We start from the raw sequence: 26,389 nt of genomic DNA, 5'->3' as shown, positions 1-26,389 counted from the left end.
GAGAGTGAAAGAGTTTGAGTGACTTGAGCTGTATCAAACAGCTAGTAATTGTCTGGTACAGGACTTGAACTCATGTCTTCTTCATTCCAAATTTATCATTCTATTCACTGTACCCCCTAACTACCTCTCATTACAAATGTTGGTATCAAAATGAAAATGACTCATCCTATGGTGAAGGGTACAAGAGGAACACTACTCGACTTATCATAACATGTACCATGCTCTACTTTTCTTGGCTGCATTCTGAATAATGTATTTATGGTCATACCAACCATGGTTATTCATGAATGCCCTTCCTAAAGAATTAAGGCAGGAAGTTCCATCTTCTGAAAAGCCCTCCCCCTTTGAATTACTAAGATTTAATATCATGAATTATCAGAGTTAGAAGAGACCTCAGCAATGATCTAATCCAGCCTCATCTTATATATGGGGAAACAAAGGTCCAAAAAGTAGAAGTGCCTAAACAAATTATAATCATTAACATTTCCATAGGCAGCAAAGTTCACATAGTGTTTTCCTCATAATGACCCTATGAGACAGTCTGTTATTCCTATTTTACAGATAAAAAAAGGAGACTAAAAAAAGATGCAGTCATTGATAAAAGGGATGTAAATTACAAAAGTCAGAGACTGGATTCAAAGTCAGATTTGTTATCAACATCGTCTTCATCATCATCATCATCATCATAATTATTCCTGGGGAAGGAAATCAAATACTTATTAAGTATCTACTATGTGCTTTGCAAATATTATGCATTTTTAGTAAGGCTTTCAATTATGAACTGGTACTTAGCCAGGGCTTTGATAGGAAAGGTGTGTCTGATGTTACTGTGTCTATTGAAAGAAGCCTGAGGGGAAGGAGTGGGAAGGGGGAGGGGAAGGGAAGGGGAGGGAGGTAGAAGGAGGGAAAGAGAGAGAGAGAGAGAGAGAGAGAGAGAGAGAGAGAGAGAGAGAGAGAGAGAGAGAGAGAGGAGAAGCAATGGGTAGTGAGATTTTAGGAGAACAGAGAATATTTTCAGCTTTCACATAAGATTTCTAGATTCATTTCTCCCATTTAAATCTTAAATCATTAGGAAAAACCCCAAACAAATTAGGAACATTAAAATCTTATCAGAAGCTATATGAAGACCATAGAGAAAGATAGTTCTCAGGTGTTTGTTAACACACCACAGAATTAAAAGGACACAGGACCACCTGATTCTCCAACAAAATGAACATCTTTCTATTGGAATAGGACAGTCAACTTAAATACTGCTATATACTCTATATGGGGGAGTTGTATTATCTTACTGGATAGGAAGATGGACTGAAACAGTCTAAGATCCATTACTTCTTGTTTGTTTGTTTGGTTTTTTGATGTCTGGATAGTTTCAGTATGTGTGTGAATATATTTGTTATTTCATCAATATAGGACATTCGGTATTTAAATTCATTCTACTAAGGCAGATCAGCAAGCTTTGGCTTTTCTAAATTAAAAGATAAGTAATATTCCCATAGTTGCATTGCTAAATTTGTCATTAGCATAATCAAAACTGTCTTCCTCACTCTAGGTCCAAAGTCTCCTGTGGGAGTTACAGTACGGCATGATGCATGAGAGCCTTCTTTCAGAGAAAAAAAAGAATTGCATTGAAGTTCTTCCTGTCACAAATATTAGCTATGGGACAATAGGCATATCATTTACTTTTCAACTTCCCAGGTCCTACCCAGAAACACTTGCAAAATTTCAATGACTGAAATTCTGACCTGATGGATCATTTCACCACAGGATTTTAGAATTTAATGGGACTACTGAAATATTGTGTTTTTTTTTTCTTTGAATAGAATTTATTTTCCAAAATATATGTAAAAAACAAAATTTTTAAATCAATTTTTAAAACAACTTTGTGTTCCAACTTCTCCTCCCCCCTCCATTCGCACTCGCACTCACAAGAACTCAAGCAATTCAAAATAAGTTATACATGAGTAGTCATGGAAAAATTCCCATATTAGCTGGTTGTGAGAGAAAACAGTCAAAAAAACCCAAAACTTCAGATTAAGGAATTGTCAAAGAGGAAAAGAAAAAAATATTTAAAATATGTTTCCATCTGTTTTCAGATACTATCAGTTCTTTCTCTGCAGACGGGCTGCAATCTTCATAAGTCTTTCAGGGTTATATTGAATCATTGCCCTGCTGAAAATAACCACATGCTTCTCAGAAGATCATCCCCCACTATTGCTGTTATTTTGTATACAGTACATTTCACTCTGCTTCAGTTCATGTAGGTCTTTCCAGGTTTTTCTGATAGTATCCTGTTCATCATAACCTGTATATAGTACCTTAATCTTGACAGAGAATTTTCTTTATAAAAGCCCAGCAAAGTAGGTACCATACGTTTGGCCAATTATAATCAATCATCATAACTATTTTCCTCCATTCCACTCCCTTCCCATGGCATTTACTCTATCTTCTTTTTACCTATTCCTCCTCATAAGTGTTTTACTTCTGACTATTCTCTCCCTCACTCTGCACTCCCTTTTTTCACACTTCCTTCCTTATCCTCTTCCCCTCCTATTTTCCTGTAGGGTTAAATAGATTGCTCTTCCAAATTGAGTATGAAAGCTATTCCCTCCATGAGCCCACTCCAATGAGAACAGGGTCCCTGAGCTAATTCTGTGTTCTAAATTTTTCTTCCTCCCTCCCTCCTCAATCCTCCCTATGAGATCAAGCTATTCAGTATGTCATACTGGTTCAGTAATTCAGAACATCATCATCTTCCTTGAAAGTGTTTTGCTTTTTACTGATCTCTCCCCCAATCTGCCCTTTCTTGCATCCCTCCCCTCAGGGCAAAAACACATTACTATACCTACTTGAGTATGTATGTTAGTCCCTCTTTGAGCCAGTTCTGATGATATTAAAGTTCACTCACTCCCCAGCTCCTTCCCCCTCTTCTAATTTCCTCCATAAGAATTTTTCTTGTTTCTTTCATGTGAACTACCTTTCCCCAGACCATCTCTCCCCTTCTCCCTCCCCCAGTTTACTCCTCCTACACCTTAACCCTATTTAATGATGTCATCATGGATTAATTAGGTGGCACAGTGGAGAAAGCCCCAGCCTTGGACTGAGGAGGCCCCAAGCCCAAGTCCAGCCCCAAACATAAGACACCCCACCCTGTCTGCCCTACAAAAAACAAAACATAAATGCTTTACAGATATCATCCTTTCATATTCAGTTCAGTCCTGTCTTCTGTGAATTTCTTACTGAGATAGTTCTTATGATTTCAAAGTATTATCTTCCCATGTAGGAATGTAAATGGTTTGATCTTTTAATATCCCTCATGAATCTTTTTCCTGTTTACCTTTTTATGCTTCTCCAGGGTCTTGTATTTGAAAGTCAAATTTTCTATTCAGTTCAGGTCTTTTCATCACAAATGCTTGAAAAATCTCTTTCTCATTGAAATCCCATTTTTGCCTCGGAAAGATTATACACGGTTTTGCTGGGTACATGATTTTTGGCTGAAGTCCCAGTTCCTTTGTCCTCTGGAATATCATATTCCATGCCCTTTGGTCTTTTAATGTAGAAGCTCCTAGATCTTGCTTTAAACTTATTGGAGCTATACAGTATTTGAATTCCTTTTTTGTAGCTGCTTGCAGTATTTTCCCCTTGACCTGGGAGTTCTGGAATTTGGCTGTAATATTCCTGGAGGTTTTCCTTTTGGGATCTCTTTCAGGAGGTGATTGGTGGATTCTTTCAATTTCTATTTTAGCTTCTGCTTCTAGAATATCAGGGCAATTTTCCCTCACAATCTCTTGGAGGATGGGTTCTAAGCTTTTGCTTTGGTCATAGTTTTCAGGTAGCCCAATGATTTTCAAATGATCTCTCCTAGATTTATTTTCACATTGCCCTCTATTTTTTCATTCAGTTGGATTTGCTGTACTGTGTCTTGGTTTCTCATAAGGTCACTAGCTTCCATTTTTTCAATCCTAATTCTTAGGCAGTTATTTTCATCAGACAGTTTTTTAATCTCCTTTTCCATTGGGCTTTTCAAAATGTTGACTTTTTTCTCATGACTCTCCTGCATCGCTCTCATTTCCCTTTCCATTCTTTCCTCCTTTTCTCTACATCTTCTATTTCTACTACTTTTTCTTCAAAGTCCCTATGGAGAGCTTCCATGGCCTGAGACCAGTTCATATTTTTCTTAGAAGCTTTGGATGTTGGTGCTTTGACCCTGTTATTATCTTCTTCTGAGGTTGTATTGTGGTCTACCTTACCCCCAAATAAGTTTTCAGTGGTCTTCTGCTTTCTCTGCCTACTCATCCTGGCTTACTATTTCTTGTCTTTTAACTCCTTCTTAAAGTGTGGTGCTGCTTCCAGGACATACTGTTCAAGTTACAGGATGGGCTGGGGGATGGTTGGGCTTCTTCTCAGCCTGCCTGGCCTTGCTTTCATTTGATTTTAAACTCTCCACTGGGTGGTGTGTGGTGGGGTGTGGGGCTGCTTCTCAGCTCTGCTCCCGTTCTCAGCTTCAGAGGGTCCCAGGTGTTTTGGGTTGAGGGGGCGCAGATTTTAATCTCATATGGCCTGTTCTCAGATCTGGAGATAACCTCAGGCCTACTTACTAAGTAACCAACCAGCAAAGCTTTTTGTGGTGTGGTTCTCAGCTTCTGATGAGACTGCTCCCCTGCTCCCCTCCCTGACCTGGCTCTCCCGCTGCTCAGGATTTCTTCCTGGTTGCCTGTTGGGGCGGGACAGTCGAATCCTTCCCCTCAGTCCACTGGTACCTCTGCACTTACCCCACCCCCCCAGCCAGTCATTCATTCCAACCACACTCAATTCCACAAGACGCCAGTGCTGCAGCTGATTCAGAGACACTAACGCAAATTCCTCTGGCAGGTGTCTGGTGTGTTGGCCCGATTGTGGGGTTAGGCTTTATTCATGGCCCAGCACGGCCCCATGAAATCTATCTATACCTGGAGAAAACCCTCGGCCCATAGTTTTGTGTGCTTTTCTGCCCCAAGGGTTCTTTTATTGCTATTTTTGGGGTGATTGTATCAGGAGCCCTGTGGGTTTAATGTCTTTCCTCTGCCATCTTGGCTACAACCCCCAGAATTTTGTTAAATCAATGATCCTTATTTTTATAAATGAGGAAATTGAGGCCCCAAAATTTTTAGTGACCTTCTCACATAGGCAATTGTGAAAATTGGAATGACACCCTCTGCTGGGAGGGACATTGTGAGCTCTGGCCATGAAAAGAAACCATGTGACTTTAACATCTGGAAGTGACATTTTCTGGGGTTTTTCAGCATTAGGAAGTGATGTTTGCCACCCTGTGGGTCCTGTCAATCAAAGTTACCAACCAATTAGCTTGGAGCTGTGTGTGAGGATGACCTGGCTTCCTGTTTGACAGGGGGCTTCTGGGAGAAGGGGGAGGATCTCAGACTTTTCAGTTCCTGACTTGGGCTTAGTGGTAGAGGCAGCCAGGACAGGCAGAATAGGGATTTTTAGCCACCTGTTTCTCCTTACTAACCTTTAATATACTTTAATAAATACTTAATGCCCAAAGATTGGTGCTATACATGTTCTATTTTAAGGAGACCACTCATTAGATTTTTGACATCATAGCTAGACTATTTTTTATGCCACATGAAACACAGTTTGATAAGCCTTGCTTTTGTCATGCCTGGCTGGATCAGTAGCTTTTAAGAGTCCCATGCTGTGATTATTTTCTCAAGGGGGGAGCCTCAAATGATATGAAATGTACTATCATAAATCCCCTTCCTGTAATTCAAAATTTTCTCACTATAACACAAAGAAAAGTAAAAATAAAAATAGGAATAGAATAATCGAATTCATAAGGCCCAAGCATAAAAAAGAGGTCAATCTTGGCCTGGGTGAATAGCCATGAAAGGAAACTTACAAGGCTAAAATTGAAAATTGAAAATAGGAGGATAAAATTAGAAAAAGGGTACTTAAGAATTAAAGTATATAATTAGTGGCTGATTTAAAACTTAAAGGGACAGCACATGGGAAATAGGGGAAAATCCTTACCAAACTGGAAGATCAGAAGATCGCAGGGTTCAGCAGTCCTGCCATGGTCACCAATCTGTAAGGGCTTAAAATTCTAGTTATGATGTCTAAAATCTAATGAGTGGTCTCCTTAAATTAGAACATGTATAGCACCAATCTTTGGGCATTAAGTATTTATTAAAGTATATTAGGGGTTAGTAAAGAGAAACATGTGAATAAAGTATCCCTATTCTGCCTTTCCCTGCTGCCTCTGCCGCCAAGCCCAAGTCAGGAACTGAAGAACCTGAGATCCTCCCCCTTCTCTCAGAAGCCCCCAGTCAAACAGGAAGTTGGGCCATCCTCACACACACAGCTTCAAGCTAATTGTCTGGTAACTTTGATTGACAGGACCCACAGGGTGGCAAACATCACTTCCTAATGCTGAAAAACCCCAGAAAATGTCACTTCCAGATGCTAAAGTCACATGGTTTCTTTTCATGGCCAGAGCTCACAATGTCCCTCCCAGCAGAGGGTGTCATTCCAATTCTCACACAGTGAAGTAGCAGACATGGGATCTGAATCCAAAGCCTCTGGCACCACATCCAGGACTTTTTCACCATATCATATTGCTTCTATTTGAACCAAAAATACCTTCTCCTCCATGAGTCCCTCCCTCATTCCCCCAAGTACAGGTGGTCTCTCTTGACATTTAGTTTCTAATTCTTCCTTCTGTCTGTATCATATGTATTTGTTCACATGATCATGTTACAGGAGTAAGAGGCTGATTATTTGTGTTCCATACTTATTCTCACAAAGGAAACCAAACTTGAGGAAGGCTACACAACACATAATTAGTTGGAAGACATGGATAAGGATTTCACAGGAGGGGCAATTTTGGATGCAATGATATCTATGCCAATGGAAGGAGTGAACACATTAATATCTATTGAAGTATTGAAATCACAACCCCTATAGCTATTAGATGCCAAGATCCTTGAGAAATGGAGCAGGGGAACATTCCCTGCTCCCCTCTGTCTACCTAATGCCCAGAATAGGGCCTTTTAAAACAAAAGCCATCTAAAGTCAGAGGGCATATTCTCTTTTTTTTGTAGCACCAGAGTCTAGCCCAGTTAGTGGCACAAAGTCAGGGCCTAATAAAAAATTTTGAATTGAATCCATAATAGATGCTTAATCAATATATGTTGTTGTTTTAAGTTGGATAGATTGCTTACATTGACACACGTGATCAATAACAGACAATCCAGTGGGGTATGATATTTAGCTCCATACAAATATTTAAGAACTTTCCAAATTTTTGTCATACTGGAACATCAGCTAGACATGGGCCCCCATAGGATGAGTCAAGGATTACTTTGCTCATCCGTATCTTCATCCATGACAAATAATTACCAGATTTTGTGTTGGTGATGTGCATTAAACATTCATCTATCCATCATCACTCTTCAGCTAAAAACTGCCAAGATGTTTGTAAATAGCTACATGATGGTGGCTTCCAAATGAAAACAGCCAGAGGATTTGGGTAGAAACAAGTACTAAGATGTATTCAATGTGTGAAAATATGTGAGATACACTATTTTTTTGTGAATAATCAGCCTGCCTTTTGGATTTGTTAGCATTTTAAAATATAATAATACATGTGTACAGCTTGGGAAAAAATGTGGCAAAAGAACCCACAGATTAGGAATTAAAAACAACCCCCTAAAATCCATAAATACTTTCCATCATAGACTATAGCAGCTCTCAAATAGCTTTTTTGTGATTCATTTTGTCCCAAATCTGCATGTTAAGGAGTTGAGAATTTATGGTTTACCGAGCACCCTCAAGTAGACTGTGAAACAATAGACACTAACAGCTTTGAAGGGGCTATTACAGAGGATTGTGTCAAAAATATGTGTTCTGAAAAGTCCCTAAACATGTATTTATATAATTGAAGCTATTATGGTTTATTATATCAATTACACATGTACTGAGGAAGAAAGATCCAGCAGCTTAAAACTACTCTCATTAGAGAGGTTGTCAGCTCTGTACACACAAATGAAGTCTGGAGCTTTGGATGAAGTAAAGGAAAAGCAAATTAATGGTTGTTTGATTTTTTTTTTCCCCACTGCAGCCCAACCCATTAAATTATCAAGTTGGAAATTAGAATATAGTGTATCATTATGGGATAAAAGCAGGCAAAGAATTGGGGTCTACCAGAGCAAGGAACTACTTGGTCTTGGTACTCAACTACTGAATACTCAGAAATCATGATTTCCCTCACAGAGAAGTTACATTCCGAAGCATTCAAGAGACCCAGAAGGGATGTCTGAAGGAAGTTCAAAATTTGATAGAACTTAGGTTTTGCCTGAATGGTTTTTCTAGACTGCAGTCTAATCTTTCCTTTTATCAAGTCAAAAAACCTTTGCCGAAGCCTATGTTAGGCACTGGTCACAGGAAAGGTTTTAAGAAATGGAAAACATAGTATCAGGCCTCAATAAACTTGTAGACAAACTGCTGGAACAAGAAAAAAAAATGCACAAAAAGCTTAAATACCTTCCACTTAAAGGAACATCCATAGCAAGAATTCAAGAGATTAAAGTTGTAACTAATAGAATGTGAATTCTTTGAATGCCCTTTCTTTATATTTCTATCAAGGTTTGATCCATAGTAATAATGTAATTAAAATTTATGAATGATTATCATCATTATTATGTTCATGAAGATTTGGGTTTCTTAAACTTTGGGGTAGTTCTAGACCCCCATTGGCAGCCTAGTAAATCCTATGAACTCCTTCTCAGGGAATTTGAGTGTCATGCCACTCTTCTCAAATTCAAACTTCCTTTATCTTCCTAGCTTCCCTATGGACACTACAATCCTGTTCTACCAAGTTTACAAAATGATAATCATCCTTGACATCTCATTCTCAATCACTCCACATATCCAGTCAACTGCTGAGTATTCTACCACCCCATTCTGTCTCCCATCCATTATCATCTCACATAATCACTAACTCTAGTTCAGGCTTCTCACCTGGCCTAATACAATAGATCTTTTTTTTTCTTTTGAGGGCAATGAGTGTTAAGTGACTTGCCATGCCATGGTCACACAGCTAGTAAGTGTCAAGTGTCTGAGGCTAGATTTGAGCGTAGGTCCTCCAGAATTCTGGGACAGTGCTTTATCTACTGCACCACCTAGCTGCCCCCATAAAATAAGAGATCCTTAATTGAACTTCCAGCCTTCATTCTCTCCACTGTCTAATCTACCCTCCACTCTGCTATCAAATCCATACTCATAAAGCAGAGGACTGACCATGACATTGCTCCGCTTGTTAGTATTCCCATACTAAGCTCTGTCTTCTTTCCCATTGTTTCACATACATTATCCCCAAAGAAAATCAGCAACCAAATCTCTGGAATGCACTGTCATCCTCACCTCCCCTTCTTAGAATCCCTAAATAGTTTCAAGTGCTTATCCTATCTTATAGAGAAACTTTACGCTCAGCCCCATCTACCCCACTATCTTCCCTCCTGGAAATTATGTTTTTCTTGCATAGCTTTTCTATGTATTCCCTTTATACTTATATAAATAAATGTTTCTTTCCCTTAGATAATGAAAGCTATTTGAGGGCAGAGATGATTTCTTTTTTTTCCATATAGAAAGCAATAATTGGGGAATGGTATCAGTGTCCAAATCCCAAATTTTAAAATGTATTTGGAAACCTCATTTTTTCTTTGCTTAGAAGCAAACAGATTATTTTTGATATTTTCAGTAGAAAGTTGTGGGGTCTTTTTCCCTTTCTTCTTGCAGATTACTCCTTTGAGGCATTTGGCCTATTCTTGGTATAATCTACCTTGTTCATTTGTTTAGAAAAACAAACATTCTTAAGTATTTTTTTTCCTAACTACAATTATTATTGCTTATCTGACTTTTGAAAACTTGCAAGGATTGCCAAAGGACAACAACTGCTGCATTCCAGATTCTAGTGGATGCTATTCAGACTGTGAGAAACAGAATGACACCCCCTGCTTGGAGGAACATTGTGAGCTCTGGCCTGAAGAGAAAACATGTGACTTCAGGGTCCAGAAATGACCTTTCTGGGGTTTCAAAGGTCAGATTGGTGTCAGGAAGTCGTGTCTACCACATGTGGATCATGTCAATCATTATTACCAGCCAATTAGATTAGAGCTGTGTGTGGATGGCCCTGCTTCTGGTTTGACAGGGAGCTTCTTGGAGAAGCTGCAGGGAACCAAAATCTTTTGGTTCCAGACTTGGGCTTGGCGGGAGGACAGAGGCTCGCTCTGAGATAGCTAAACAAAGGCAGTTTTACCTCTCTCTCTCTCTCTCTTCACTAACTTCTAATATACTTTAATAAATACTTAAAAGGCTAAACTCTTGCTAAAGCTTCTACTTTAAGGTTACTATTCATTAGATTTTAGACATCACAGCTAGAATTTTAGACCTTACAAGACCAATGCTCCATTTCATCTTTCTATTGTAGAGATTCCAACAAAAGAGCAGGAAGCTGGAATACTAAACAGAATAGAAAGAGCATTTCATTTGTTCTGCCATTCAAAGATACAAAGTGAAATGTGCTAAGACATCGCACATACTTGAAGCATACCAACAAAGAAACTAAGAAGCTACATTCCTATGTTTTTAAAAGAACTTTGAACATTATGTAAAAGCATTCTATCAGTCCTATATGTGACCAGCCCTGTTGGGGTCTTCAAGATGCTGGATCTCTAGAAGGCATAAAAATAGATTAGAGTTGCTATATGGGGTTGTGGGAAGAACACATGACTTAAATGTGTAGGATATAGGTTTAAAGTCTGGACCAGCTGCTTATTGGCTGCCTGCCCATGAACAAGACTCCCTGTGCAGCTCAGTTTGCTCATTTGTGAAATGGGCAGAATGCTGAACCCTCTTATGTGTTTGTCTCCCCCTAGTTAGAGTGTGGGCTAATGAAAATAGAGAGTATTCTTTTTTTATTGGTATCATCAGTGCTTAACTCACTATGCTAAGTTAAAGCTATATATATATATATATATACACATTCCTTCATTCATGTTGTATATACGTAAGTATATAGAAAATGTGAAATATATAAATGCCAGAACTTATTTTCTAATCGCCTGATATCCATAGAGTGAGAAAGGATCTTCTATTTACATAAGGAAATCAATTTCCCATTACCTGGTTTATCTAAGGTAACACACAGAGTGAACAGGACAGCTGGGATCCAAACTGAGGGCTTATCACTCCAAATTAACTACATTCTTACTTATGCCACCTCACAGGGTTTGCTAGAGAAAGGAACCATAATCATAGAATTAATAATAACAACTAACACTTATATAGTGCTTACTATGTGCCAAGCACTTTACAGTTATTACCTCACAACAACCCTGGGTGTTTAGTGATATTATTATTCTCCACTTATATTTGAGACAGCTGAGGCAGAAAGAGATTAAGTGACACAGGATCAAATACCTATTAAATATCTGAGATAGGATTGGAACCTAGCTCTTCCTGTTTCCAGGCCCAGTGCTCTATCTACTGAACCACTGAGACCTATTATAGACCCAATGCTAGAAGTACCTTCAGACACCACTTCTCCTCACTCCACTGTTATTCAGATGAAGAAAGTGTTTCCATAGAAGCTATGGATTTCCCAAGGGCCTGTGGGTAGTCCACATAAGAAGCAGGTTCTGTAACAGCACTGAGAGTGCAATTGTGCTTTAGTCTATAAGAATCCCTTTGCCTAAAATTCTGAAGAAGAAAAAAAAAGCTATTTCCTTTCCTCTTTCCAGATTTTTGACTGAGGCTTTCATGATAAAAACTAACTAGTCAGTAATCCTTCCTCCCTCCCTCCCTTCCTCCTTCCCTCCCTTCCTTCTTTCCCTCCTTCCTTCCCCTTGGCTAAATGGCCATAATGAATGGGGATGGGGTAGAAGGTAGAAGGTTCAAACAATTAAAATGATGGAAACAATTGTTCTCAACTGTGATTAATCCTTTAGTACTAGAAATGGATGTTTTCTTATGCACCACAGGAAAAAAAAATTGCAGCTGCAAATGTTATAATTGAAGGTTATAGAAATTATAGATTAGAGAAGAAAAAACACAAAGCTTTCCCCCATTAATCATGCATATTTCTTTTATAAAATTCAAATTTAAGCTTATTATTCATATACCAGCATAAATTAATAAACTGCCACATGATAAGTTTTGATGATAATTTGTAGATTACTTTTTCCACTCCATCCAAATAGATTGCTAGGAACATCAAGCCTTTTCTTTTCCAAACCATCTCTCCCAACATATTGCGATACCATATTAATTATTTAGGCCTCTGCATTCTGTTCCCTTATCCCTGGGGAAAGCTAGGATCTATCTTTCTTTCTTTCTTTCTTTCTTTCTTTCTTTCTTTCTTTCTTTCTTTCTTTCTTTCTTTCTTTCTTTCTTTCTTTCTTTCTTTCTTTCTTTCTTTCTTTCTTTCTTTCTTTCTTTCTTTCTTTCTTTCTTTCTTTCTTTCTTTCTTTCTTTCTTTCTTTCTTTCTTTTCTTTTTTTTTTTTTTTAAGACTATCAAGCAAATTGAAAAGTCATTTGACCCCAGATTTCCAGACAGGTTGGAAAATCAAACCAAACCAAACCAAAACAATAAAAACAACACAAACAAACGAACACAAACAACAACAACAAAAGGAAAGACTAGAAGTATGGAATAGAGATAATTGTCAATGCTCCTGCCAATACCTTAATTTAGACAAAAGGAGGTGAATGAATAAATTATTAATAGTTTAATCTCAGTGGATTTTCAGTGGAAAAATAATTTTCATTGATGAAAACTTTTTTTGAATGTGATGATAAATCAGAGCTGTCTAAATCTTAAAGATTACGTACTCACTTATGTTAATATATATGTATATATATATATGTACATATTACAATTCATCTCCCTTCATAATCACTTCTTTCTGGATCCCTGAATTCTGGCAGATCATGTCATTCATTGAGTAAGCCAAAGACTTTGGGTAAGGCTGGGACCTAAAGTAGCCTGTATTCAAGCAAGTTATTTGTCCCTCATACTCAGGCCTGTGACTCAATTGATTTTCCTCAGAGTTTAACAATTATTTGAGGTATTTGCAAATAAAATCTAGGATGTGGCATTTTGCAAGAGGAAATACATACACAAACATATATCTATTGATGGATAGATGGAGATGCATACATATGTACAAATAAATTTATGTGTGTGTGTGTATTCCCTCCAATTTGAGATTATATGTATCCACATAATTTAGAGGTATTAAACACATACACATATACAAACTCACACATGCACACATATACACATATGCATACAGGTAGCACATGCACAGCCATTTGATGCATATATACAAACATGTAAAGCTTAATACACAGGTATATACATATGTATGCCTATATGTACATACATCTATAATATACATATACACACCTGTGTACATATGTGTGTAAAGTTGGATAGAGATACACATATACCAGATTTCATTTAATGTCCCAATCAGCACAAATTCCATCTAAAAACTGTTTTACACATTGCTTTTTCAAATTTTATTGAATGAAAATGTCTTTTCCTACTCCTTCAAGTCTTATTTAACTATAAAAAAAACTTCATCTCCTACTATCTTTACCAATTGTTTTAGTCCTTTCCCCCCCCTCTATCAAGATTATGGGTTTTTCCCCCCATATGCACCAAATTCTTCTAAGTGCAAGGGCAGGGCAGTAACCCCCAGGGGTGTCCCTTATATCATGCTCACTGTTGTAGATTTTAAAGGGATGAAAGAATATATGTAAATGTGGAGAAAGAGAGAACTAAAGTTCCATTCTTAAAGCCACCCAGATTATAAGCATCAGACATAGATTCTGAAGAAATACCTTTGACTTCAAAATCAGTGCTCAAGTGTAAATGGGTCAACAAGAATGTGCCAATGAGAACTCTCCTTACCCCCTCCAAACAAGGTCATAGAAGTAGTTCCTGGGGATATATTCACCTTTTCGGAAAGAAGGTCAAGAGTCTTGGCAAAGGGTCTAATTCTTTTATCTCATTATGTTACCTTGTCTCACCTTGGCCCCAAGGCCATTCGGTTATTCATTAAACATTTTATAGAAAAGACCTTTGTTAAGGCAGCAGTTGGATAAGGTGGTTTCTGACTTCTCTTTAAAGCTGATTCTATAATTCTGCTAATATAATATTATTTCAGTGGCCAATCACTTTTTAGCCTTCTTAAATCTAATCAAGTAGTGTTAGAAAGGATGACTTCTCTTCCTCCAACAAGACCTTGACTTACAGAATAAAGATGGAAATATTTTTGCTCTTCTTTGACATTTCAAGGAGATCCTCCACATTTGCACTGTAAACCAGGTGGGACAAACCTCTGTGGAATATACAAATCAAAAAGCCTATCTTTTTCTAATTCCTTTTGCAAATCTTTATGTCTTCTTCACATCTGCCTTTACCATACATAGTACATTTTTTAACCCCCAAGTGAGAAACCTGAAACAGTTGTTAGAATCTCAGGCTCAAAGGAAACAGGACATCTGGCTCTTAAGTTGGCCCAGATGGCAGGCATTTATGGAGGATATTTAAATTTCACTTGTCATTTGTCCCAGTGCAATCAATCTACAGCATTAAGTTCAACCTGCAAACACTCCCAACCAAGTGTTTATGGACCATTTCTAAACTGTCAGATTAGAGGAACATTGAGATGATGTCAGCATCACGATCATCAATGACATTTTCCATATACTTAATATTGGCTCTTCCTGGGGAGATGTCATGTGGATTGTCCCTTTTCATCTTCGCTGCAACCGCATGAAGACATCTTCATTTTACAGATGAGAAATATACATAAACACATGATACATACTTGTGTATGTGTGCATACGATACATATAAACAATGGGACATTAATACCTAAGTCATCTGTTTAGCCTGTCATATTCATTTTCACATATTTAGAACTACAAAGAACCTACAAGGGTCGTGTAGTTTAAGCTCTCTGTTTTACAGATGGAGATTCAGAAAATTTAATTGATCTGCTGGAAGTAAAGCAGGTAGGAAGTGGCCAGGCTTAGATTTGACTGCACATTTGCTGCCTCTAAAGTTCAAGGTATTTTCCACTGAAGCTAACCGTCTTTCTATTGCTAGCCCATAAAAATATTTGATGAACATGTATGCATAATGGGACCTGTGATAATCAAGAACAATGGATTATTTTGCCATTCCTATTTATCCTGTTTGATCTATTGAGAATGTGAGAATTAGAATGACAGCCCCTGATGAGAGGGACATTGTGAGAATCAGGCCTGAAAAGAATGTGACTTGGCGTCTGGAAATGACCTTTCTGGGGTCAGATTGGCATCCAGACGTTGTTTATACCACCTGTAGGTCATGTCAATCAGTGCAACCAGCTAATTAGCTTGGAGCTGTGTGTGAGGACAGCCTTGCTTCCTGTTTTATGGGGGGCTTCTGGGGGAAAGATCTGGGTCTCTTTCATTCAGGACTTTCATTTGTTGGCGAACAGAGAACTTCACATGGGCTGTTAGGGAAAGGCAAAGTTTTATCTCTGGCTATCGCGAATAGATCCAAGCTAGGGTTGATTTTTTTCCATTCTATAAGAAATCTGTTCTCAATCTCTCTCTATCTTCAAAAACTTCTCATAAACTTTAATAAATACTTAAAAGCCTAAACTCTTGTTGAATTGATCATTAAATCGTAGCTAGTTCTTCCCTACTTTAGGGTCGGGTCAGGTGACCACACATTAGATTTTAAACATCACAGCTAGAATTTTAGGTTTTACAAGAAGAAAACTTAGTTTATAACCTCACAAAAACCTTGCATGACCATCCCAGGTCATCAACTATTATATTTTTTAATTACTTGTCTTTTAAATTCTCCCCTTTTTTTTCCTCTAAGACCTTGCTTAAGGATAAGCAAAACAATTAGCTCATCAACAGGACATTTTGTAAAATCTTTCATTAAAACAAACACAAATTCATAAATCTCTGAATTTAAGGATTTTTTAAAAAGTAGATGTATTTTTAGTTGCTTGTCCTCTGCCCACTGACCCACTGAAATAGTGTTTATGGCAAGAAGGAGTAATCTGAAAATGTGCAGTATCTTTTCAGAGGGACAAAGGGTGTTATAAATTCATCATCTTAACAGTGATTCAGTTAATGATGATTTTGCATGTTTGTATACTTCTTTTTTTTTTTTCTTTTTTTTTTTTTGCTGGGCAATGAGGGTTAAGTGACTTGCCCAGAGTCACACAGCTAGTAAGTGTCAAGTGTCTGAGGCTGGATTTGAACTCAGGTCCTCCTGAATCCAGAGCCAGTGCTTTATCCACTGTGCCACCTAGCTGCCCCCATGTTTGTATACTTCTTTTGTTTTTTTTTTTGTTTTTGTTTTTTAGTGAGGCAATTGGGGTTAAGTGACTTGCCCAGGGTCACACAGCTAGTAAGTGTTAAGTGTCTGAGGCCAAATTTGAACTCAGGTACTCCTGACTCCAGGGCCGGTGCTCTATCCACTGCGCCATCTAGCTGCCCCTATACTTCTTAATCTTGAAAAAACATCATGTGACACTCATAGAGAATAACAATAAAGATAATTATTATTGAAAGGCATTTTTTCATGTCAAGATAATCCCATGTATTTCTCCTTTTGGTCCAGTTTCTGACAGTCTGCAGTAGTGAAATATCAAAGGTACTTTTAGGGCTTCAAAGCAAAGATTTGGCCCCGTGGAACTGGAGTTGTAATCAGCTGCCCCATTATTCTGTCCTCTGAAGGTAGACAGAGAAAAAACAGTTTGTATTTCAGGAATATAAACTTAGAATATGAAAACTTTATTCATTCTCAGGCCAGATCTATAACATCCTCAGTAGCTAATATCCTATACTTATCCTAGTAGTTACCTACATTCAAAAACTATTCCACAATAACAAATCATTACCCCTTTCATTGTCTTTGTATAATGGGAATAGCTATTTAGGAGTTATAGAAATTGAATTTCAGAGAAGACAAGCTTCTACATATGATGATATAGATAACTGAAACCCCTAAATTCTAATAAGTCTGGTACAGGGAAAAGAACACTAACTCTGGCATCGGAGAGCCTAAATTCAACTCTCAAGTGGACTACCAGAGACTTGAGGAAGTCCTTTCATTTACCTGGGCCTCCATTTCCTCATCTGAGAACTGATTTGGGTTAAGTGGCCCAACTCAAGTTTTCATTTTATTTTATTTTATTTTGTGGGGTAATGGGAGTTAAGTGACTAACACAGGGTCACACAGCTAGTAAGTGTCAAGTATCTTAGGTTGGACTTGAGTTCAAATTTAGCTTCACTCTTGACCCTGGGCAAGTCACTTAACCAATTCAAGTTTAATGATCTTATAATCCTATGAATAACTATATGACCTTTGATGTCCTATTAATTTCTAATTCCATACTCTTACAATCCTCTATAATAATAATAATAATAATTTTTTAAAAATAGTAATACTTACTCTCTGCCAGGCACAAGACCAAATTTTTGAGATAGAAAAACAAAGAAAACAGGCTCTGTCCTCAATCAGTTTACATTGTATTTTTGAGATTATATATATATATGTATATGTATATATATATATATATATATATACATATATACACAAATAAATTGTATATATGCATATATGATATGTATGTATATATACACACACATACACACATATAATATTAAGGTTTACAGGGTACTTTATAAATATTATCACATTTGATTCTCAGAACCACCTGTGAAGTATGTGTTGCTACTATGCTCATTTCAGATTTGAGGAAAGTGAGGTGGAGATTGCATGACTTGTCCAGGGTCACAGAAATAGCATTTTAGAAAGGTTTGAACTTCCCATGTTTGATATTTGATGGTTTTACATGCACACACACAAAAATAAGCAAACAAAGAAAAAACAAAAATAAAACAAAAACTAACAACTAAATAAGCAAGCAGTGGTCATGCCAGAAAGGGAACCACATAAAGACAAAGAAACAATAAAAGAGAATGAAAATGCCAGAGCCTACTGATAAAGAGGTAGTGACTCTGTCAGGGTAGAATCAAGATGGAATTGGGAAGCTGATTGCTACAACAGTTATTTCTTGCTGAAGATGCTTTTCAGGCAGTGTACTCTTTAGTGGTTTCCCTACTGTTTGAAATAGTCTTTTCATGCAAATATGTATAACTGGAAGATACCAACAAGTCCATATAGTTCAGTGATGGATGTCCTAAAAAAACAGTTTTCCTACAACCCCACAACAAAGGGTGGATTACAGCATTTAGAATACTGGATGTTGGCAACTGATACCACAATGTACATCTTATAATTGGCTCAAGGAAACTGTCATGTCTCTTAGGCTTGTAAGTATAAATGCAAAGCTTTTAGCCATTGAAGAATTTATGTTCAATAATGGAGGATATTGGGGCAGCTAGGTAGCTCAGTGGATAAAGCACTGGCCCTGGATTCAGGAGGATATGAGTTCAAATCCAGCCTCAGACACTTGATACTTACTAGTTGTGTGAACCTGGGCAAGTCACTTAGCAAAAAAAAAAAAAAAGAAAGAAAGACAAGTAAGGAAGAGAAAAGAGAAGAGAAGAGAAGAGAAGAGAAGAGAAGAAAACAAAAGAAAAAAAAAGAAAAGAAAAGAATGGAGGAAATTACAAGCTGGGAACTGCCCACCTGTAGATAAGACTTCTGTGCATATTGGGAAAAGGATCAATTCCTCATTTTGCTGAGAAGGAGAGCTCCACAGGATGAGTAGGAGATACTGCATCTAGCAAGGAAAAGACACACAACCCAGATTGCTATGGATATAGAAAAATATTTCACCCTTGAGAGAAAAATAGCTTCAAGAAGAGTTCTAAATTAGCAACAGGGAAGAGAGTAAGGCAGATACTTTGTACCTAACATGAACAACCCATTCAGCAGACAGACAATTCTCAGAGGATATATGTGAAGAGAAAATTACTTCCAGGTCCTTCCATACCAGGAATTATGAGTCATTTTGCCACATATGTATCTTACACTGCCTCACTAATATTTTCATTTAAGTTTCAGTCCACTCTACAGTTTCCTATGGAAACTGTATTTATTGAACTGTATCCTTACTTTTATTAAAGGGTGGTGATTTTTAACAACTGTTTTTCCTATGGAATTTGAGTAAATTCCTGAGATTTACAATTACAATTACAAGTAATTGTGTCTATAAGCAAATTATTAATGTTGAGCATGACTGGGGAAAGAGAGGTCATGATCTCAAGGGACTAGCCTCCCAGGATGACTCCTAGAACCCAACATATCAGTAGCAATCTGGGAATCCAACTCTCTGTGGGTGTCTATTTGAGAAGCAGCCCCAAAAGATTGCTATAATAGAATTTTGGCATAAATCCAAGTTCAGAAATATATTGTTTGAAGCATACACCTACTTTCCCTTTCTCAAATAATAAATACAAATTTTAAAAATGTTGATTTGCATATCTTTATTCCTGGGACACCTCTCTTATTCTCATGGATGTGGTTCTTCTGGTCCTGTTATTTAATAAGTTTGAGTGAAGTTACTGTCTCTACTGTCTGTGACCTTGATAAAAAGTGCTGGTGCTTTCATACTGTCCAGAAGATCATTCAACCTGGACACCATTGTAATCACTCATCCTTCCTTGCACTTTTTGCATTTGCAATTGCAACAAGCCATGCTTTCTTCAATTTGCTCAGCCCTCTATTCTCAACTAGTGACAAGGGGTACAGATATTCATGAAGAAGGTAAAATTAGCCCTATGTTGCAAGGAATAACGGCTTTCATATCTTAGAGATCTATAATTTCCACCAACTAATGGAGACAATTGAAAACCAGTACCCAAAAAATACCTTTTCCCTTCTGGCCAACCTGGATATGAATTTCTCCAAATTTGACTAGACTTAATGAGAAACGAACAGTCCATAGCCATGTGCCAAGCACTAAGATGGCACAGTGGATAGAGTGCTTGATTTACGATAGAAAACATGGGTTCAAATCCCAACAATTTAATTACTGCCTCTATGTTTTATGGAAGAACAGAACATTTCAAGCAACAGGGATAATATACTTCAATACTGCCATGAATATGTGATTTCATCATTATTGCCATTCATTTAGTGATAGAGATAGCAACACATTTATACCTGACACATCCTTTCCCTGCATTCCCATAACTCACCACAAAAGATCAACTCAATATTCTGGAAATTCTTCAATTTCTCCTTCCATTATCAGGAAATCAGTGAAGGAAAATGGCCTATCTACAATTCTTTTTCATTCTTCTTATGTGACCAAACCATTTTTTCACCAAAATCTTTGTTTAATGATACTTTTTGTACCACTTATCGTTCCTACATTCTTTCTAAAAAATATGAGTTATACATCTACCTTTGGCATATTAGATAAGCCTCAACTTCAGTGGTCCAGCTACTGGTTTGCCATGACCTGCAGGACTGAAATAGCATTGAAAGAATGCTGTTGTAAAAGTTTAGGAAGAAGAGTGATATGATTAAAATTGAATAAACTTATTTGTTTTCCATCCGAAGTTAAATATATTTTCCTTTTATTTTTCAAATCTTAACCCAAATTATTTTCACTTTTTAATGTTTTCTGCTATCTATCTATAAATAAAACCAATAAATTAATATGTAGAAATAAATATGTAGATACAGATAGATCCGGATATATAATATCTATAGATATAGATATGGGTATATATAACTAGATCTAGAGACAATTACATAGAGATATAAATCTATATATCTAGATAGGCATATCCATCTCTTTATATGCAAATTAAGGGGCATTTTGAGGACAGCATTGGCAGTCCATCTGCAAACCCCTTTGAGTGGCAATTGATTTGATTGTAGTTCTCAGAGTAATAGGTAGAAGGGGATAAATAGAATTCTGGCACGTGACAGAACAGAAGAGAGTCTGTAACAGAAGGATGACAATGTGTCATCCTAAGTTGTGTTGAGCTGAGTGCCTGAGCACTTCCCATTCAGGGCTTCTGCTGAGCCTTTGGACAGAAGGGAGATATGTCAGCAGAAAATTCACGATGGAGTCTGAGGCTAAGGTTACACACTCATCCATAGCAAAATAAAGCTAGACCTGCAAAGAGATATATGCTTATGCATAATATGAACAAATTTATATATAAATACATATGTACATACATGCATTCATACAAACGTATTAAGACACATAAAAACACTATAGAAAAATAAGCTCCTTCAAAGATATTTCCTGTGACAAAAATTTCTTTATTTTATGAAGATAGATTCTTTCTCACTGTTTATTTCTGTCTCTCTGGCTCCCTGTCTCGGTCTCAGTGTCTCTCTCTGTTTCTCTGTCTTTCTCGCTCCCTTCCCCTTCCTCCCTCATCCGCAATGAGCTTGGTTCTGGGCAGAGCTAAAGTTGTCATTTCCCTTTTTCTCCTGCTGCTAGTCAGTTTGTGCATTCCCAGCAACTTCCTCTCCCTATATTCTCTTTGGCTTCAGGAAGTGACGTTTGCTTGTGGGAGGAAGAGGGGGCAAGGCTGATGCTTGGGGGCTCTTTCGCCAAGACTCTCATGGAGAGTGAATCAGAACTATAGGTCCAGAGATAGATAGATGAATCTAGGCCTCTCTCTCTTTACCAAATTCTTATTCTCCTTAATAGATGCTTAAAAGTCTAACTCTTGCTAAAGCTTATAATTTATTGGCGACCACTCATTAGATATTTAAGACAGACTAGCTAGAATTTTAGCCCCTTATATCAGTAAGATAGTTTAACAGTAGGACAGTTAATGGTTTTCTGAGAATTCAGAGAAGACAGGGATGCATTACTAACCACAATCAATGCCAATCAGTGTCCCATTATGTATAAATATACTTGGATCTACCTAGTTATTGTACTGCCTAAGGGACCCCAACACATGTTGTATTCATACATATATATATATATAATCATGTACATACATACATATATATGCATATACGTACATGAATGTTAGATTAAACCTCTTAAATGGACAGAAAATAAAAATAAAAATTTACAGAGAGTTTTGCTAAGATGTTAATTAGATGACACTTAAAATATTGCCTTTTGCTTCTAAATTCAAAGAACTTGCTAAGGATTCCAAGTACTACAGTTCCCTGTTGCATGGCAAGACTTCCCTTAAAACTTCCATAATATATAATTATCTATCTGTATTTTTTACAGATTATGTAGAAGGGAAATTATACTCTCTGAAAACAAGTAAGATTCATTTCCTCTCACTCTCTTAGCATTGTGGCCTGAGAATGAATAACTAGTCAATGAGTTGTACTTCAGCCTTCACCCCTAGTTGGTTTTTTTTTTTTAAATTGCCCTTGCATTTACTCTTGATTATCATTCAATGCATCATGACAAATCAAAAACTGTATAAAATGCTATATCTATCTGGAATTCCACATTGGTAAATTATGACTGATAAGTCATCTACTTGTATCAGATTTCATCAATGGTCCTTAGCACATGCAAAAATTAAAAAGCACAACTAAATGTAGGGCATTGGCTATGTTTATTTGGGTTTCCAGTTGGAAATTGATTATGCAGACAAGCATAACTACATGATTGTTTACAGATGGAATTGTGGAGGGCAGATTAAATTCATGCACTCAATGTCATAATTACATTGGTCTTTCTAAAAGGAAGAATGTCCTTGCATGTCTACTGACATCACTGGCTATACATTAATGTCACCCTTCCAGCATGAACATCTCTTATTGTTCAAATTCCAGGGAAAACATAGGGTTAAATGACTAAGGGGGCCCAAAGTGCTGAAATGGATAGAGTGCTGGGCCTGGAGTCAGGAAAATCTTAGTGCAAATCCAGCTTTCAGACACTTAAGAGTTGTATGATCCCAAGAAAGTTGCTTAACTCTGTTTGCTTCAGTTTTCTCATCTGTGAAATGAGCTGGAGAAAAAAAATGGCATACCACTCTAGTATCTTTGCAAAGAAAACCCCTTTGGGGTCACAAAGTGTCAGACATGACAAATCAACAACAATAACAAAATGACTAAGGTGAACATATGGGTGAAAACACAGAACTTAAGCCCTTGGTTTTATTTTATAATTAGTCTATATTTATTAGAGATAAAATTATAATTTAGTAAATTATTAAATATAATGCCTCACTAAAAAAAGGTTTAAAGAAACTCCAAATGTTGTAAGAGTGTGAGATCATAGGATCTTGGATTCAGAACTGGAAGGTATCTTAAAAATTCTTGAGTCCTCTTCCCTCATTTAATTAATGAGGTAACTAAGGGACAAAGCATTTCAGTAGATCATCCAAGGTCACTCAGCTGTTAAAAGTTGGTGTGAGTGGGTATGAGTGAGTGAGTGTGTGTGTGTGTGTGTGTGTGTGTGTGTGTATGTATGTATGCAAGGGGGGGGTAGTCTCTATATCACAATATGACTTCGAGTTGGTTGAAACTCTCCCTATTTCCATTCAGTTGATGATTTGTTGAGGCCAATCTTTTCAGTTTCTGCTATGTAGACATTGTACCACTGCCAATGGCAGCCAGACTGCCTTAACCTATTCCTCCTTCTTGTTCACTCTGCTGGCTTGTTCAGAGCAGGGACATGTAAGAGATATTTTAGGAAGGGTGAAATGAAAGGCATTGACAATTGATTAGATATAGTAAGAAAGAGAGTATGAGAAGTCTACATGATACCTATATTTTAAACGTAACTGGTAAGAAGGTGGAACCCTTTAAAAAAGTTGGGATGATGAGAAGAGGAAAGAGTTTTGAGGAAAATATATATTTTTTGGTTTTTGACATGATGAGTTTAAGACAAGATATTCATTTGGGGATACTTAATAGGCAGTTGGAGACATGAAATTAGAGGTCAGGAGTGAAGATAAGGTTGGATATATAGATTTAAGAATAATCTGGTAATTAATATCAGAAGATACTGATATTAAAGGAAGGTATGAGGTCAACAAGAAAAATGGTTTCCAGGGAGAAGAGAAGAGGGCTGCAAACAGAGTCACAGATAGCAGGTATGACCTAGATAATGATCCAGTAGGCCTTGAAGGATTGGTCAGATATGTATACTATGACAAGATAAAAATTCATATTACTTTTAATTTCTACAGTATTGATGCTATTCTGTAACTGGCCCCATTTCCCATTTTGTCAAGCCATATTTATCAGTTCCCTTCAAGTGAGTTCAAAGGCATAGTTGAAAGGGAATATCGTTATCATTTATGCAATTAGTCCCTTGGACATTTGCTTGTTCTCTGTAAACCTCAACTGCCTCAACCTAGTGCCATTCTCCCACAAAAGACAAGTCATCTATCCTTCCCTGTTCTTGTACAATTAAGGGAGCTTTGATCTCCCCTGGTGTTTCTGATCTCCTAAGCAAGATCACAAAAGGCAGATTAGTAACAATAAATCAATTAACATTCCTTAATTTTCAGAAAGGGACATTATTAGCCACACCTGGATATCAACACACTTTCTCCAGTATAGTCAATTGTATTTTTCCCCAACTATCCAGATACCCACTTTTCCTAAGTGTTAATAAAGAGGTCTCGCCCTTTCTTACTGAAGTCACTGGCCTTACTTAGGTGGCCAGGCTAAAATACCTTGTTAATAATTATATGCAAAACTATTAATAAACTGATTTTGCTCAGAGTATATACCTCAGTGTACCTTTTTTTTTTAACATTTATTCCCAACAGGAGAACTTGGAGAAAAGTTTAAAAATTTCTAGAGAAAAGAGTTTATCAAGGAGAAGTGGAGGATAACCTACAGAGAGGTCAAGAAGGATGCAGATACTTAACACTTACTAACTGTGTGACCCCGGGCAAGTCACTTAACCCCAATTGCCTCACTAAAAATTTTTTTAAAAAAAATAACATTAAATCAAGCCTCTAAACAAATTCTGAAGCTACAGCACCTACAAAAAGAAAGAGGATCACAATCTTCTAAATGGAGATAATTTAAAAGACTTTAGGGAAGTTCAGTCTCAATAAGGCAGGGGGGGAGTGCAGTGTACCTCAGCACAGCACACCAAGGAGGGGTTGGCGTAAGTCAGCAGAAAGCAACTGAGGCCCCTTGATCCTGGCTCAGCAGGCTAGTGGTACAGTAGGCCAGTGGTGAGATCCACCAGCACCAACTGAGAGGGCAGGCTGCTAGCTAGGGAGCCACCCACAGGACAGATGTGACCAGGCCTGGCTATCCCAGCTGGCAACAGGAACAAACACAAAGAGCAAGCCATAGAGGCCTCAGAGCAGAAAGCCTGTGACACAGCCCCCATCTCCCAGCAAAAGAAGCTTGAAACAGTGACCCTGGTGCCTGAGGAGTAGAACTCAACTTTAAAAAGATAATAACAATAATAACAAGCTTCATTATGAGCAAAAATACAAAAGCGTGCTCACCATTGAGAGATCATGTGTCAACAGGGAAGAGACAAACACAAACTCAGATGAGGACAGTAATCTCAAATTGCCTACATCTGAAGCCTCAAGAGAGAAGATGCATTGGTCTCAAGAACCAAAAGCCTTCTTGGAAGAACTCAAAAAGGAGTTTAAAAATTGATTGAGAGAGGTAGAAGAAAAAATGGGGAGAGAAATAAAAGCAACATAAGAAAATTATGAAAAAAGAATCAGCAGCTTGGAAAAGGAAGAACAAAGATAGACTGAAGAAAGCAATTCCTTAAAAAATTCATTTGGCCAAATGGAAAAGGAGGTGTATAATCCGACTGAAGATAACAGTGCCTTAAAAATTCTAATTGGACAGTTGGAAGCTAAGGACTCTATGAGACACCAGGAATCAGTCAAACAAAATCAAAAGAATGAAAAAATAGAAAAAAATGTGAAATACCTCATTGGAAAGACAACTGACCTGAAAAACAGATCCAGGAGAGAAAATTTGAGAATCACTGGACTGCCTGAAAGCCATGATCAGAAAAAGTGTTTAGACAACATATAACAGGAAATTATCAAGGAGAATTGCCTTGATATTATAGAATCATTGAAAGAATCCACCAATCACCTCCTGAAAGAGACCCCAAAAGCATGACTCCAAGGTATATTCTAGCCAAATTCCAGAATTACCAAGTGAAGGAGAAAATACTCCAAGCAGCCAGAAAGAAGCAATTTAAATATCATGGAGCCACAGTCAGGATTGCTCAGGACCTGACAGCTTCAGCATCAAAGGATCACAAGGCATGGGCTATCATATTACAAAAGGCAAAGGAGCTTGGATTGCAGGCAAGAATCTATTACCCAGCAAAACTGATCATTCTCAGGGGAAAAGATGGACATTCAATGAAATATGGGACTTTCAAG

Source organism: Dromiciops gliroides, chromosome 2, assembly GCF_019393635.1.
Source record: "Dromiciops gliroides isolate mDroGli1 chromosome 2, mDroGli1.pri, whole genome shotgun sequence".
Taxonomy (NCBI): Eukaryota; Metazoa; Chordata; class Mammalia; order Microbiotheria; family Microbiotheriidae; genus Dromiciops; species Dromiciops gliroides.
Note: the sequence above shows the minus strand (reverse complement) of the source record.